The sequence below is a fragment of the Coptis chinensis genome, chromosome 5, assembly GCF_015680905.1.
Source record: "Coptis chinensis isolate HL-2020 chromosome 5, ASM1568090v1, whole genome shotgun sequence".
NCBI lineage: Eukaryota > Viridiplantae > Streptophyta > Magnoliopsida > Ranunculales > Ranunculaceae > Coptis > Coptis chinensis.
The window spans coordinates 2,518,058-2,533,150 of record NC_141460.1 but is presented as its reverse complement, the minus strand read 5'-3'; the positions used below and the strand labels follow the sequence as shown (position 1 = coordinate 2,533,150).

The 15,093-nt window shown below is 36.8% G+C and overlaps 1 pseudogene; it reads right to left on the bottom strand.

The window, feature by feature from the left end:
- Positions 1–13,581: 13,581 nt before the first annotated feature.
- Positions 13,582–14,259, bottom strand: LOC147496260 (uncharacterized; annotated as a pseudogene).
- Between the last annotated feature and the right edge of the window lie 834 nt (positions 14,260–15,093).

The following is a 15,093-nucleotide window of genomic DNA, read 5'->3' as shown; positions in this document are numbered from 1 at the left end:
TGTTCAACTTCTTCACTTTCAACATATCTTCTATTTTCTCCTTCTCTAATTTGTTGTTGCACCTCAAACATTACCTCAAATGCTTCTTCTTCATCTTCATGTTCCATTTAGAGAAACCTGAGTATTCTAATATGTAGAGAAACTTGAGTATGTAGATAAACTTGAGTATTCCATGTAAGGAGTAAGGATTTTGATGAAAAAAATGAGCAAGGAGGAGTAAGGAGTATTCTATATATATATTTGAAATTTTGATATATTTCGAATAATTGAGTGAAATATGTTTGTAAACCCTAAACCCTAAACCCTAAATCTCAAACTAGTTTATTATTCATAATTGAATAAAAAAAATGGAAAATAACAAGTTTAGATATAAAACAAATTATTATTTTAGATTTGGATAATTGAGTGAAATATGTTTGAAATTAAAATTTTTTTATTTCTGTACGAAATTTGTAAACCCTGAACCCTAAACCCCCAAACTAGTTTATGATTCAAAATTTGAAAAAGAAAATAAAAAATAATAAGTTTAGATATAAAACAAATTATTATTTTGAATAATTAAATAAAATATGTTGGTACAAAATTTGTAAACCCTGAACCCTAAAACCTAAACCCCAAACCCCCAAACTAGTTTATGATTCACAATTTTAAAAATAAAATAAAAAATAACAAGTTTAGATATAAAACAAATTATTATTTCGAATAATTAAGTGAAATATGTTGGTACGAAATTTCTAAACCTTGAACCCTGAACCCTGAACCCTGAACCCCAAACTAGTTTATGATTCACAATTGAAAAAAATAATAATAATAACAAGTTTAAATATAAAACAAATTATTATTTTAGATTTTAGCATGTTTGATTACATATTTTTACTTAGTTATATAGATACTATGTCATAATAGATAAAGAGTGCAGAGTGCATGTAATTGTGTTAGTGTAACTAATTGTGTTGTTCCTAACCCAATTTTTTAAATCGGATTTCAATTTTCCTAATTCAATTGGGATGTGTTGATAATTGATCATTACTAATTCAATTTTGCACATAATTGTTTAAATAAATTATTATACACTTATGATCGAATAATTATTTTGTATTATAAGAAAAGTATTGGTGTTTATGTATAAGAAAAGTGTAATTGGTGTTTATGTCCAAACGACTTCACCATATCGCCCCATAGAAGTCCTAAACGACCCAGCCATACCGCTTGCATGTAATACCAAATGATTAGCCAAATCTAAAATGCACACACAAACGATGTGGTCAAGTCATTTACACTCAAACGACGTGGGAATATCGTTTGAGTGTATACTCAAACGACGTGGCCATATCGTTTGAGTGTTACTCAAACTAACACTCAAATGACGTGACCATATCGTTTGAGTGTATACTTAAAAGATATGGACAAGTCGTTTGAGTGCATACAAAAACGACGTATCAATATCGTTTTAGTATATACTCAAACGACTTGGCCATATCGTTTGAGTGTATATCAAAACGACGTGGCCATATCGTTTGAAGTGTATACGCAAACGACTTGGCTATATCGTTTGAGTGTTACTCAAACTAACACTCAAACGACGTGACTATATCGTTTGAGTACACTCAAACGACTTGGCCATATTGTTTGAGTGTATACCAAAACGACGTGGCCATATCGTTTGAGTGTATACGAAAATGATATGGCAAAATCGTTTGAGTGTATACAAAAACGGCCCGGAGGGTTCGTTTTGGCGAGACCGGTTAAATTGGTTGCTAGGCCTAGGCTTTGATGGCCAACTTGTAAAATTTCTTTTTTTTAGGAGTTGCCCAATCCAATTTGATGAGTGCCCATGGAATCACCTATCACCTATATCACTATATGAACGGGCGGGGCGTTGCATAAGTTAATTATTTTTTTAAGTTGGACCAAAAATTATCTTTTGCAACAAACTGACAATTTTTTATTTAAGGGACCCTTTTTAAGAGATAAAGCCCCAAAAGTACAATGAACTTATTTGTCTGGAGTGCGCAGAAGTAAAACAAACTATAAAAAGTCATGCAAAAATACAAGCTACTAGCTTTTCAATTGCGCCTAAAAATGCAGCAAACTTTCGATTTCATTTCAAATGAGACTCGCCGTAAAATTAAGCAACGACAAGCTTATGTGTACGTGTATTGTTAGTGACGTCGTGGCATATGCCTAAACCATGAGGTGGAGTCTTAACCATGAGGTACGTGGAGTCAAAAGATATCCGAGCCCATACTGGTCAATCCTGCTCGGTTTCCCTGTTTGGCCTTTGGGTTTATCTCTACCATGGATCAAAATATTGCTGATATATTTGATATATAGCCAATATATATCAGTATTTTGATACACCAACATCGATATTTCCGATATATATCTACCGACTAGATAACTTTTTTTTCCACCGACATCAATATTTCCGATCTAAAATTTTATATCGCCGAGATAATCGATATATCCAATATTTACGATATATATCATTTGACTTTTTGACCATTTTTTAATATAAATCCGATGTTTTCAATATATTTCTGATATATTTTTGATATTTTTGATATATCCGATATTTTTGATATTTTAAATAGTTTGGACTAGTCACAACAAAAATGGATATATCCGATATATATTAGTTTTTGGGTACACCGATATCGATATTCCTTGATCTCTATTACTTTATAAACAGCGTGGACAATGCTTTAGTTGGAGAGACCGTTGGAGTACTTGTGCATGTATGATTTATGCGGCAACAAAGAGGACAAGGGAAAAAGACAAAAAGTAGTTCGGTCCCAACTCTCAAACTATCATCCACCTCTAACATATAGCATATGAGAAATTTAATAGTGATTGGGTATAAAATAGTAAAAGTTTTGTATGAATTGTTCGTTCTGCTGCAATCTTTGGTTTGAGCTGATTAGGAAAGATTTGTTAGCCCGCAATTTATTACTTTAAACATGGGCCTAGGTTTCAAGTTAAAATCCTAGGGTGACCTTACTGTCTGGCCCCACTGTTGGTGTGTTCCTAGATTTGGACTCCGCCCCAACATCTTTTCAGACTCTGTCCGGTCCAATACTTTTCCGAATTCAACCCAACACCTTTTTGGACTCCAGCCCAATACCTTTCTAGACTCCAACCCAACACTCTAGATCTGGCCCAACATTCCAGATTCAACCCAACACCTTTCTAGATCCGGCCCAACATGATTCTAGATCCAACCCAACATAATTCTAAACTTGGTCCATATCCATATGTTTACAGGTGCATCTAACACAGATTTAATTAAACATACATGTTCTGGTCAACAAATGACAGATAAAGAGGAAAAAATATCTCTGTCAGGAGATAAACATTAACCAAATCTTTTGAGGTTTGGGGTTAAAGTGGAATCCGGATATTTCCCATAAGAGCTGTCTGCTCTCACTTTCAAAACTACGCAAGTAATACTGCTGAGATTTGATCCCTGTTTTCTAGACTTGGGTACGTAGGCAGCCATCAAAGGTTCAGTCTCACCTTCTCCATCAATCCATTCACTACTCACAATCCTAATCGTGTTTGGGAATTTCTAGTCCAAACATTTGGCACCGTCTGTGTTTTTCAAATCCACACCAATGGCCAGAGCACACACCAATGGCCAAAATGGCCAACAACATCTTGTAGTCCCCCAACAATCTACTCAGCGCAGAATGAGTCCTGTCAATGCAACACATGCTAATAATATCCCACAAAATATTGTCCAGGACGTTCCGGAATCTTCATAACATCCACGACAAGTTCAACACAATCAGGATGAACTCCAAGCAAACATACTGAGGCTTATTGAAGAGAATGAAAGACTCTAGAATACTAGGGGGAGAAGGCCTAGGATTCCCTCTCTAGATGGTTCTGAACAACATTTATCAGCACCAAGAAAGACTCCCAATGCTACTGATGATGAGCGAGAACCAGTTCCTTCAGCATGATCCAATGTATGGGATAGACTAGGCTCGGAATCTCATCATTCAACCAGAAAGACAGGTTTCGTACATGAAGTCCGGACTCCTGAAAACTCCCTATCCCGTGATTCCAGATGGATAAATTTTGATCCACGTGGTCATCAACATTGAGTTTTGACTCCACCCCCATATGTTCACCGATATGATCGGTGTGACCATTCACTCCAACATAACTTCCAGGAAGAATATAATGCTAGCCTCAATCGAAGGACTATAGGAGATATTGTAGCAAGAGCAATCAGAGGAAAAAGTACTCGCAATGACCAAATCAGAGACTTAGCAGTAATGAGTTTCTAGCACTATCCATTTTTAGATTACATTCATAACTATCGACGCTCTAGGAACTTCAAGAAGCTAGACTTCGAAATGTATGATGAAGAGAATGGAGATCCATACACTCATCTATTTTACTATAGGTCCCAAATGGCTATAGAAAATGATGATGCATTGCTCTGTAAGTTGTTTCCAGCCACTCTCAAAAGTGATGCTTTAGTATGGTTTAACTCTCTTACTTCCATATCAATTAGAAACTTCCCAGAATCAGCTAAAAAGTTTGTTGATCACTAATAATATAATTGCGAGGTTAAACAGGATTCCGCTGCCTTATTTAATCTCACAAAAAATTCTGGAGAACTATCAGATATTTTCAGAAAAATGTTTGAAATTTTACTCAATGTTACTGATCCTCCATCTACCAAGTTTATTATCCAAGCTTTCAAAGATGCCATAGGATATGATCGTAGCAATCTTTACAATTCGCTCACTAGACAGCCGCCTTTCTCTAAGTCCGAATTGTTTGATCGCGATGAAGAGTTTGCACGAGTTGAGGATGATATCAAAGCTAGGCAGCTTCGAGAAGAAAATATCCAGAAGAACAAAAAAGAGTCCGGACAAAATGACGACAATAATAAAAATCAGGATAGAAACACAAAGAACAACTTCCATTCCGGACAGAACTCCAAACCTAACCAGGAAAAATAAGAAAAGATTTTCACACCTTTATCCATGAAATTTTTTGAAGTTTATGAAAGAATAAAAGGGTGAAATCTTCTTTATAAGCCAAGTCCCTTATATGAGGATACAACCAACATCAGAGATAAATCAAAAAGATGCAAATTTTATGATGATTTTGGTCACATTACAGGCGATTACAGAATACTTCGAAGTGCGATTCAGCGCTTAGTTGATGATAAGAAGTTGGATGAATTCATATAGAAAGTAGCACAAGTGAAGTTTTCCAAATATATTGATTAGCTCCCAAATGTATGTTTTATTACCCTTACATTACTGCATTACAACCCTTTGTATGCATAATGAAAAGACAAGTCATAGCTTTTATTGCCTTTTTTAGGTTACAGAGCAATTCAGACCACTTATCTACTTAAAAGTTGTGTCTTAGCACCAAAATGATCCTTATTTACACTTATTATGAAGACTCGGAGGTGCTATGTAAAAGTGCTGAAAAAGTCAAAGTCAAAGGTCAAAAGTCAAGGACTTAGAACTAAAGAGCTGGAAGTCAAGTCCTTAATTCAAAATACCAGAGATAGATGTCATTGATACAAAAGAAGGCTTTCTCTAAGCCTAGCTTGATCAAGAAGAAAAGAAAAAGCAAAAGCAAAAGCAAAAGTATAAAGCAACATGAGAGGTGTCTTGATTATAGAGGAGGAGGGCAAATCAGTCTTTTGTAAAAGTAGGGGTATAAGAACCAAAAGTTAGGGAGAGAGAATGCACCTAGATTTATTCTAGTGTTATGTAGGATTTATTTTCTAGTCATTTTTCATTCAAGTCATTTACTTTTTGTTCTTCATTTTCAATCAAGTTGTTTACTTTTTGTTCATCATTCAATCAATCATTTCTTTCTTTGTTGTTCTTTCTTTCAACTAATCATTTAATTTATTTCAAGTTTGTGTTTATTCTAGTGTCATGTAGGATTTATTTTCTAGTCATTTTTCATTCAAGTCATTTACTTTTTGTTCTTCATTTTCAATCAAGTTGTTTACATTTTGTTCATCATTCAATCAATCATTTCTTTCTTTGTTGTTCTTTCTTTCAATTAATCATTTCATTAATTTCAAGTTTGTGTTTTGATAAGCACCCAAAACTGTAATATTAAACCCCGAGAGACATAGCATTTTGGTCGATTATGTGTTTAATAATCATGTAATAATTATATTTTCGTACTTTTGCAGGTTTCCGCAATTAAAATAAATATAGTGATAAAACATGCATCAAAGTACGGGAATACGGGAATATTTGAAGTTTCCCACTCAACCCCCGTGAAGCCCAACAAAGCCCCGACTAGAGCCGAAGTTTCAAAAGAACAAAACCGGTCGTAGCGGGTCCACATATAAAGAAGCAAAGACAAACTTCCAAGCTCAAATCGGATAAATCTAGATGCCGACGTTGGCTAGTGAAGTCATCATAGCGACCCGGCGGCGAACTTTAACTCGCAAGAAGGACAAAAAGTCGTAAAAACTCCAAAATCGGCCGCCACTAGACACTAAGTGGACCCACTCTGCGGCCCGTAAGACATGACGAAGTCAAGATAGGCAGGTGGCAAAGAATGGTTTCAATTTGGTACCACCGGCAAGAGAGACCATCGCACCAATTCAAACCAGGTGGTTTGAATTGAAATGAGCTACAAGACGAAACTTAAAAAAAGCAAAAAGACAAAAATTAAAACAGTTAAAACAAAACTTTGTTTCGAACCATTCAATTAGCATAAAGCCAAATCTAAATTAAAACATTCACGGATAGCCTTCCTGTATCAACCTATATATATGAGGGGGTGGCCTTCGTATATCGGCCTTCAGCATTTTCATGCTTTAGCTTCCGCCTAGTTAGTTTATTTCTTCAGTACTTTCATTCTGTCATTTCAATTCCAAGAGCTTTAAATATCGTAAGTTATTTTTACCCTTAATAATGATCATTTCTTTTCTAGTTTAATTCTGCCCCCGCATTTATTTACTTAATGTATACAAAGAAGTTTATTTATTCCTTCTATGACCATGAGCTAATACCCCCCCTCAGGGGGAGGGTTATGCTGCTCGTGTAAAAATCCGGATTGACTCTTTAATATTCTAGAGTCACTACTCAGGAATTAGGCTTCGATTTGACATCCGGTCCCAAAATGACTGAGAATGTACAAAGTTGGACTGCTGATGCTCCAGAACAGTCTCGCGACTTTCGACCAAAAAATGTCGCCTAACTCTGCAGTGTCGATGACTCTCCAATTCGTCTAGCTGATGTGAAATCGAGCCAGGAGCTGAAATAATATACCAGAGATGAGATATTATTGAAACTCCTTATGCTAGTGAAATGCGACCTAGAGATGTGGGCATGCACTAGGGATCAATACTCGACGTCGTCTCCGAAAACGAGTCGAATTAGAGATGTAGTGACGTGGTAATATAAACTGTTGAAAAATGATTCTCGCATGAGTATGACTAACTCTCTCCCTGTTTCTCCATCTTTGTTTACCTACATATAATCGGCGTAGTAATTTATATTATTTGCATTACCGTTAAATTAATTAAAACCAACTAAAAAGAAACCTAAAAATCCTACTCACCAAAAGTTGTAATTCCGGTTGTGAACCTATCCGAGCCCTAAGGTTTGGACGATCCCTTACTCGACCTATCCTACCAAACCCACGTGAGTAAGGTAACTTGACTAAAACGGACGACTATACGGACGTTGGACTTTAGACTTTGGACTTGGGTCTTTGGACTGCGGACCTCGGACTTAAGAAATAAGAAACTGAAATCAATAAACGTGTGTAAAGAGCGTTTTATCATGTTTCCAACCATTTAAACAACTTAGTCTTTTCAAGCTTATTCCATACAATAGAGTTAACCAATACAAGTTCTAAAACTAAAAGAATCTACCTTCCTTCCTTCTAAAACTCCCAACCATTCAAGCTCCAAACATTTTATGGTGAACCTCAATCAATACTTTTTGAAATGCTTACCCATACACAATTCACATATGGTCATCAGGGCTGGACATGCCTGTATTGACTCTATTTCAAATAATCAGTGGAAGTTTGAGAAAAAACAAAAATTCAATTTTCTAATGGATTGGAACAAAGTCAACGGAATTGATTTTCTTAAAGGTGACAATGCAGAAACATATGGACCTGATCCCTTATCATTCAGTGATTGTGACTTATATGGAGTATTTCAACCATATTGTGATGTTGTTATGATATCAACATTCATTGGAATGTGGAGGGTTTAAAAAATTATGCTAGATACTGGAAGCTCTGTAAGTGTTTTATTTTCTAGAGCTTATGTAGAAATGAAGTTGCCACAGGAGCTTATCATTCCGAAAGAAAGCCCTATTGTTGGGTTCAATGGAACAACAACTATTCTGATAGGAGTTGTACGTCTACCAGTAACAGTTGGAAATAAGTGGGTTGAAATCAATTTTTTGCTCATGAATTGTCACTCTCCATATAATATAATTCTGGGCAGAGATTGGATCCATTAGATGCAGGTAGTTATATCTACTGTCCAACAGGCACTAAAGTTTCCATGCAGTGCAAGGAATCTATAAAATATGAAGTGATCAGATGGAATCTCACAGATGTCATGACAAAGCACTAGATGACTACAAACCTTTCATAGTTCATGCCAATAGTGTCATTAAGAACATTCTACAGAAATAACAATTATAGTATGGATCCACATCCATTTCAGATGAGAAACAAAATGACCTTCCTACTATTGATAAACTTGAGGAAGTTCAGATTGGAATGAGTCTGGAACACACCACTTTCATATTAACTAAGCTTTCAGAAGTTGAGAGTGTAAGTAATACATTAACATGCTATCCGAGTTATAAAACATACCTTTTGTCCAGCGAAAGAATCCTAAAGTCAAAGAATGATAACCTTTGAGAGTTGTTACTAGCCTTGTCTCTAGAGAAGGATTGTTACTAGAATCAATCCCCTTTGTATCCACACTTTAAGCCCCACTTCTTTGTGAATTGAGAAAAAAAGAGAAAGTATTTCTTTTTCTTCTACCTCTTGTGTTTTTAATACCTACGTAAGGTATATAAAACCAACCAAGCAAACAGCTAACCCTACTCTTACGTAACAAGAGATTCTGGATAGATTATATTCTATCTAATAGGACTACAATCCTAAGATCCAGGGAGTAGCTTATACTGGGGATGGATCCTTGATCAATGTGGGCGGACCTAAGTGGTCCAACCAACTTACATCTCCCACTCACCCACATAGGGCAAATCTCAATCTCTTTTATTCATCTTTGCATACAGGGAATAAGGTGTGCGACCTCACGAGAAAAACAAAGAGCAACAGGAGTGATATTATTAAGTTTTCACCCAACTAATAAAAATGCATCACCCAGAAGCATCTCCTATATGCCTTAGACATTGTTAATTACACTGGAATTAGCACTCTTAATCCCTCGTATAAAGCAGTGCTACATCCCATCCTTGTTTTGTACTCATGACATATTAAAATATAGTTATGGGCCCGCTATGAGTCACAAAATAGATGTAATATCAAAAAGTCTTCCCTAAACATTCATGCCATTTCAACTATATTCAGTCGCTTTCCTAGAAATGCCCCGTAATACGGTAAATCTCGTCGTACTTAGGAAGCACACTAAAGTAGCGTCACCAAATATTCTCTTCATGACATAACCTTAGGTTAAGAAAGGCATGCAATGGGAAAATGTTTTAATTATCCCAGTGGCTCACATAACAATGAAGAAGGGATTCATTCATTGTTCTCACTATTGGTCGACAAAGCACATACAATATGTTATGTATGCTATGGTGTTATCCCATTAAAATGGGTATGTCACTTGCTAAACTGTAACACCATACAAATTTTAGTCTAGTCACTAAACAAGCGCCTAACTTGAGTTTTATCCCAGTTACTCTCTAGCTCCTGTAAAGAAAAACACTCATATTCGGCTTAACTACAGGCTACATAACATTGTGGACAAATTTTATGTTCGACCTTTGTTTTATAAGGTCTCATCTTAGTTCAACTAAGGCGACATTCAAGAATTTAAAAAAATATATATATTCTTTTCGCTCTTCTAGCGCTAAGAATATAGATGTCTCATCTTGCTCGCTCTCCAAGCGCCAAGGTGAATCACCCATGTGAGTAGGTCGATTCAAGCCCGGTGACAAAAACAAATCAAGAATGTGTAATTAAAAGAATATTCCAAAAAAATCTAAATTAATGAAATATATCAAAAACAATGTCAATTACATAAAAGATGTCCAAACATATCAAATCCTACGAAGTCCCATACTCCTAACATGATATTTAAACGCATCTCGTGCAATAGGTTTAGTCATGGGATCAGCCAACATGTTAAGTGTGGAGATATGATTCAAGACCACTTCCCCTGTTGCAACCTTATCTCGAATGTAGTGAAAATGAGTCTCTATGTGTTTGGCCTTCCCATGATACTTAGGATCCTTTGCAAATGCTAGAGCTGCAGTACTATCACTTTAAAGTAATACTTCATTCTCTCCATAAGCTGTGATATCTAAGTGTATCAAGAATTTCCTTAGCCAAATAGCTTCTTGGACTGCAACTGAGCAAGCAACATACTCTGACTCCATTGTAGACAAAGCAACACATTTTTGCTTCTAGCTACACCAAGTAATAATTCCACCTCCGAGCACAAAAGCATAACCCGAAGTGGACTTGCGCTCATCTTTATCACCAGCCCAGTCTGCATCAGTGTAACCTTTCAGTTTCAAGTCTCCACCATGGTAACTTAGGATAAAATCAGCAATCCCTTATAGATATCTAAGTATCCTTTTCACAGCTTTCCAATGAGCTGGACCAGGATTACTCTGATAACGACTGACTAACCATTTGCAAAGGCGATATTTGGTCGAGTACACATCATGTCATACATCAGACTACCAATTGCAGCCGTATATGGCACATTGGACATTTGATTCTTTTCTTCATTAGTTTTGGGACACTGATCAAGGTTTAAGTCACATCCTTTTTCCAAAGGGGTGTCTATTGGTTTGGAGTTTTGCATACGGATACGCTCAAGAATCTTTCTAATGTAAGTCTCCTGAGATAAACCAAGACATTTCTTTTTGCGATCTCTCGTGATCTTAACTCCTAACACATAGTCTGCTTCACCCATATCCTTCATATCAAAATTGGAGGACAACCACTTCTTAGTGGCAACATTGGAATCCATATCATTCCCAGCTAAAAGAATGTCATCAACATACAACGAAAAGGATAAGAAAAAACTCTTTTCGATCGTTTAGTGTGTACTAGATGATCTTCTTCAATCATCTCAAAACCAATTGAGGTAATTGAATTGTGAAATCTAAGATACCATGGCCTAGACGACTGTTTAAGGCCATATATAGAACGTTTTAGGCGGCAAACTTTGTGCTCTTGTCCCTGGACCTCAAAACCAATTGGTTGAGCCATATAGATCTCTTCCTTTAATTCTCCATTGAGAAATGCAGTCTTAACATCCATTTGAAAAAGTTTTAAATCCTGTTGTGTGACAATAGTTAGAATGAGGCGAATTGAAGTGAATCTCACCATAGGGGAGAATGTCTCTTCATAGTCTATACCCTGTTGTTGGGTATAGCCTTTCGCCACAAGGCGTGCTTTATGCTTGTCAATTGAACCATCTGCCTTGCGTTTAACTTTAAAAATTCATTTATTTTCAACAGTTTTACGCCCAGGTGAAAGATCAACTAACTTCCAGACCTCATTTTTCCCCATTGAGCTCATCTCATCTTGCATAGCAACCATCCACTTGTCTCTAGTAGGAGAAGAAATTGCTTCTTTGAAAGAAGTAGATTCTTCCTCATCTAATGGAGTACACATAAAAATATCCCCTTCAATCTCGAAATGACAAAGGGGAATATTTCCACGTTTACTCCTACACACTTGAGGATCTTGTGGAGGATCTAGTGGTACACTCCCACTGTCTGGTACACTCCCACTAGGTTGAAAACCACTCCCACTATCTTCATTGATTACAGGATGAGAAATTAATTCCCCACCCTCACTTGAAGATGGTAGGATGTTTTCATACTCCTCTATCTCATAAAGGTCAAGATCTTTCTTTGCGTTACTCATGCTAGGAAAATATTTCTCAATGAAATCTATATCGCGAGACTCTATTTCTGTCATTCCTCCATCAGGATGTTCACCATACATAACATAACCTTTTGAGCTATCAGAATACCTTATAGAGATACACTTTCTAGCTCTAGGGCCTAGTTTCCCATACTTATGAGAGATGTTGTGAACAAAACCTGCTGAAGCCCATGGGCGCAAATGCTCAAAACGGGGCTTTTCACCTTTCCAAAGTTCATAAGTATGTAGGCAGCATTCAAAAGTGTGTCCCCCCAAGATATAGGGAGATTACTTTGCATCATCATTGATCTAATAGAGTTCTATGTCTTCTCTCCGCTACACCATTTTGTTGCGGATCGGAGTATAAGGAATAGTTAATTGTCTGCGTATCCCCTTTTTCTCACATAGTTCCTTGAACTTATTAGATAAGTATTCACGTCCTCGGTCAGTTCGAAGAGTTTTTAAGCTCCTCTCTTTCTGTGTCTCAACCTCTGCTATAAAGCGTTTAAAATAATTCAAAGCTTCATAGCGGTGAGCTATCAGATAGACATAACCATATCGTGAGTAATCATCTATAAGAGTGAGAAAATAAGAGGCGTCATGACGTGCCTTAACATTCATAGGCCCACAAATATCTGAGTGGATTAGCTCAAGCGGCTGAGTAGCTCTTACTGCCTTTCCAAAAGGCTTTCTACATGCTTTACCAGCTAAACATGGTTCACATATAGGTAGGTCAACCTTAGCGAGTAGGCCCAATAGGTCTTCTTTTGCTAATCTGGTCATCCTATCTTGTCTTATATGACCTAATCTAGCATGCCAAGTAACAGAATCAATATTTCTACTTGCACTAGCCATGTAAGATAATGAAGAAAAAGAATCATTCAATTTAACTTTAAAGAAATTATTCATAAGGAATCCATGTCCAAAAACAATACCATCCAACTTAATATCCAACCTATCAGCCTTAAAATCAAAAGAATATCCAAAAGAAAGAAATGCTAAAACAGAAAGCAAATTATGCTGAATTCCAGGAACATAAAGCACATCATGTAGAAGAAGTGCGCCCAGTGCGTAATGAGAGTTGGTATGTACCAATTCCTAATGCATCTTCACTAGTGCCATATCCCATATAAAGCCTCTGGGTGTTTGCTGGAATTCGACGATAATCTACAAACCCTACTCGGCTCTCGAAGCTACATGCCCGGGTTGCTCTCAGATCTACAATCCATTCAGGGAGAGAATGAGCAACTAAAACATGTGTACATACACTTATGTAATGAGAGTCAGGGGAAATGGATACCTGCTTCGACTCAGTGCAATCATGAGCAAAGTGTCCCATCTGCTTACAGTTGTAGCATTTCACTTTAGTCATATCATTTTCTTTCTTTCCACCACGCTTGCCTCTGTGGCGCTTGGCTATTCCTGCCTTATGAGCCAACTTATTAGCCCATCCTTGCTTCTTGGGTTTGTTATTACCCTTGCGCTTAGACCCATTTGTCTTGTGCTAGCCAGATGCGATTAGGGCAGAAGCATTACGGTTCGCATCTTGGCGCTCCGCCTCAAGCTCACAATGTTGAGAAATATCAAAAAAAATCTTAATACTCTCATTGTGAGTCATGATTTGCTTCATATGCATCCAAGAATCAGGGAGAAATCTTATCACTGGACTTGCTACTCATTAGTAAGGACATTTCCAGCAGCCTTTAACTCGCGAATCAGGCTTGATAACACCCTTAGGTGTTCAGGCATGGTTGCCTTGGGATCTTTCCTAAACATCTCAAACTTTAAAACTAGACTTCTAAGTGTAGCAGTAGATGTTCCACCGAAAGCAAATTTCAGTTGATCCTACATGTCCTTAGCTGTGGAGAATGTCTCATATTCTCCAATTAGATCATCATGCATGCTGCTCAACATAATGTAGCACGCACAACGATCCGTTTTGGTCCATGCTTGATAAGTCTCAAGGTCACGACAATTTTGAGCTGTAGTCCCAATTTCAGGTTGGGCTATCGAAATGGTTAAGTGTTCCTGGAGTTCTTGTTCATTCAAGAGATATTAAATTTTCCTATGCCATATATCATAGTTTGTCCCATCAAGTTTAGTTCCATGGTTAAGGTCTACAACTACTGTCTTGGTGGCCATCACTACATTCAGATTGGGCAAGGATTGACATATGTCAGCAACTAAGTTTTCTGTATCCATCTTCTACATATATGCAATGGTGGATATAACATTAGTCTATACACATTCTTTAAATTTATTCCAAAAAATCCAATCCAAAAAATATTATCTTATTCTACATATTGGGATCGAAAACTTGCAAAGCTCATAATCATCTCCCAACAATGTTGTGTGTACCCTACATTATATTTCCAGTCCAAAGTGTACTCGGGCTAGGAGTGTAAAAAAAAAACCGTTAACCCATCATCCGGTAGGGTACCCGGTCTTCACCCGCCACCCAAACCCTCACCGACCCAAAAATAGACCCGCCTTTCTCCGCCACCATTTTTACGCGGTCGGGCTATGGGTGTAGGTTCTATGCTCAAATCCGACCCGACAAGCCGCCCGATCCGCACCGTGTCAAAAGTCGTTGACCCAACCCCGTTGACTCGCGTAATTTCAAAACTCTAACTCTAATATTTTTGTATTTTGTTTATATTTTCTTTTAACTTTTGTAGAAATTTAGGAGATATGAACACAAACTTATGAGTTCAACATCAATTTCAAATATTCAAGTTTGAACATTGGGCAAATATCAAAAGTTCAAATTCAACTTTCAAATTTTGGAGAAGATGAATCATTCATCCTTGTATTAATTTCGAATTCTTTTAGTTTATATTTTATTGTTTTGTACTATAGATCCTCGCTCTCATCTTCATTTTATCATGCTATGGAAAATAATCAATTTACAAATAAATCATGAGAAAGAAGTTTCAAATTTGCAGATATGGTTTTGGGTTCAAGTTCAAGTTTTTT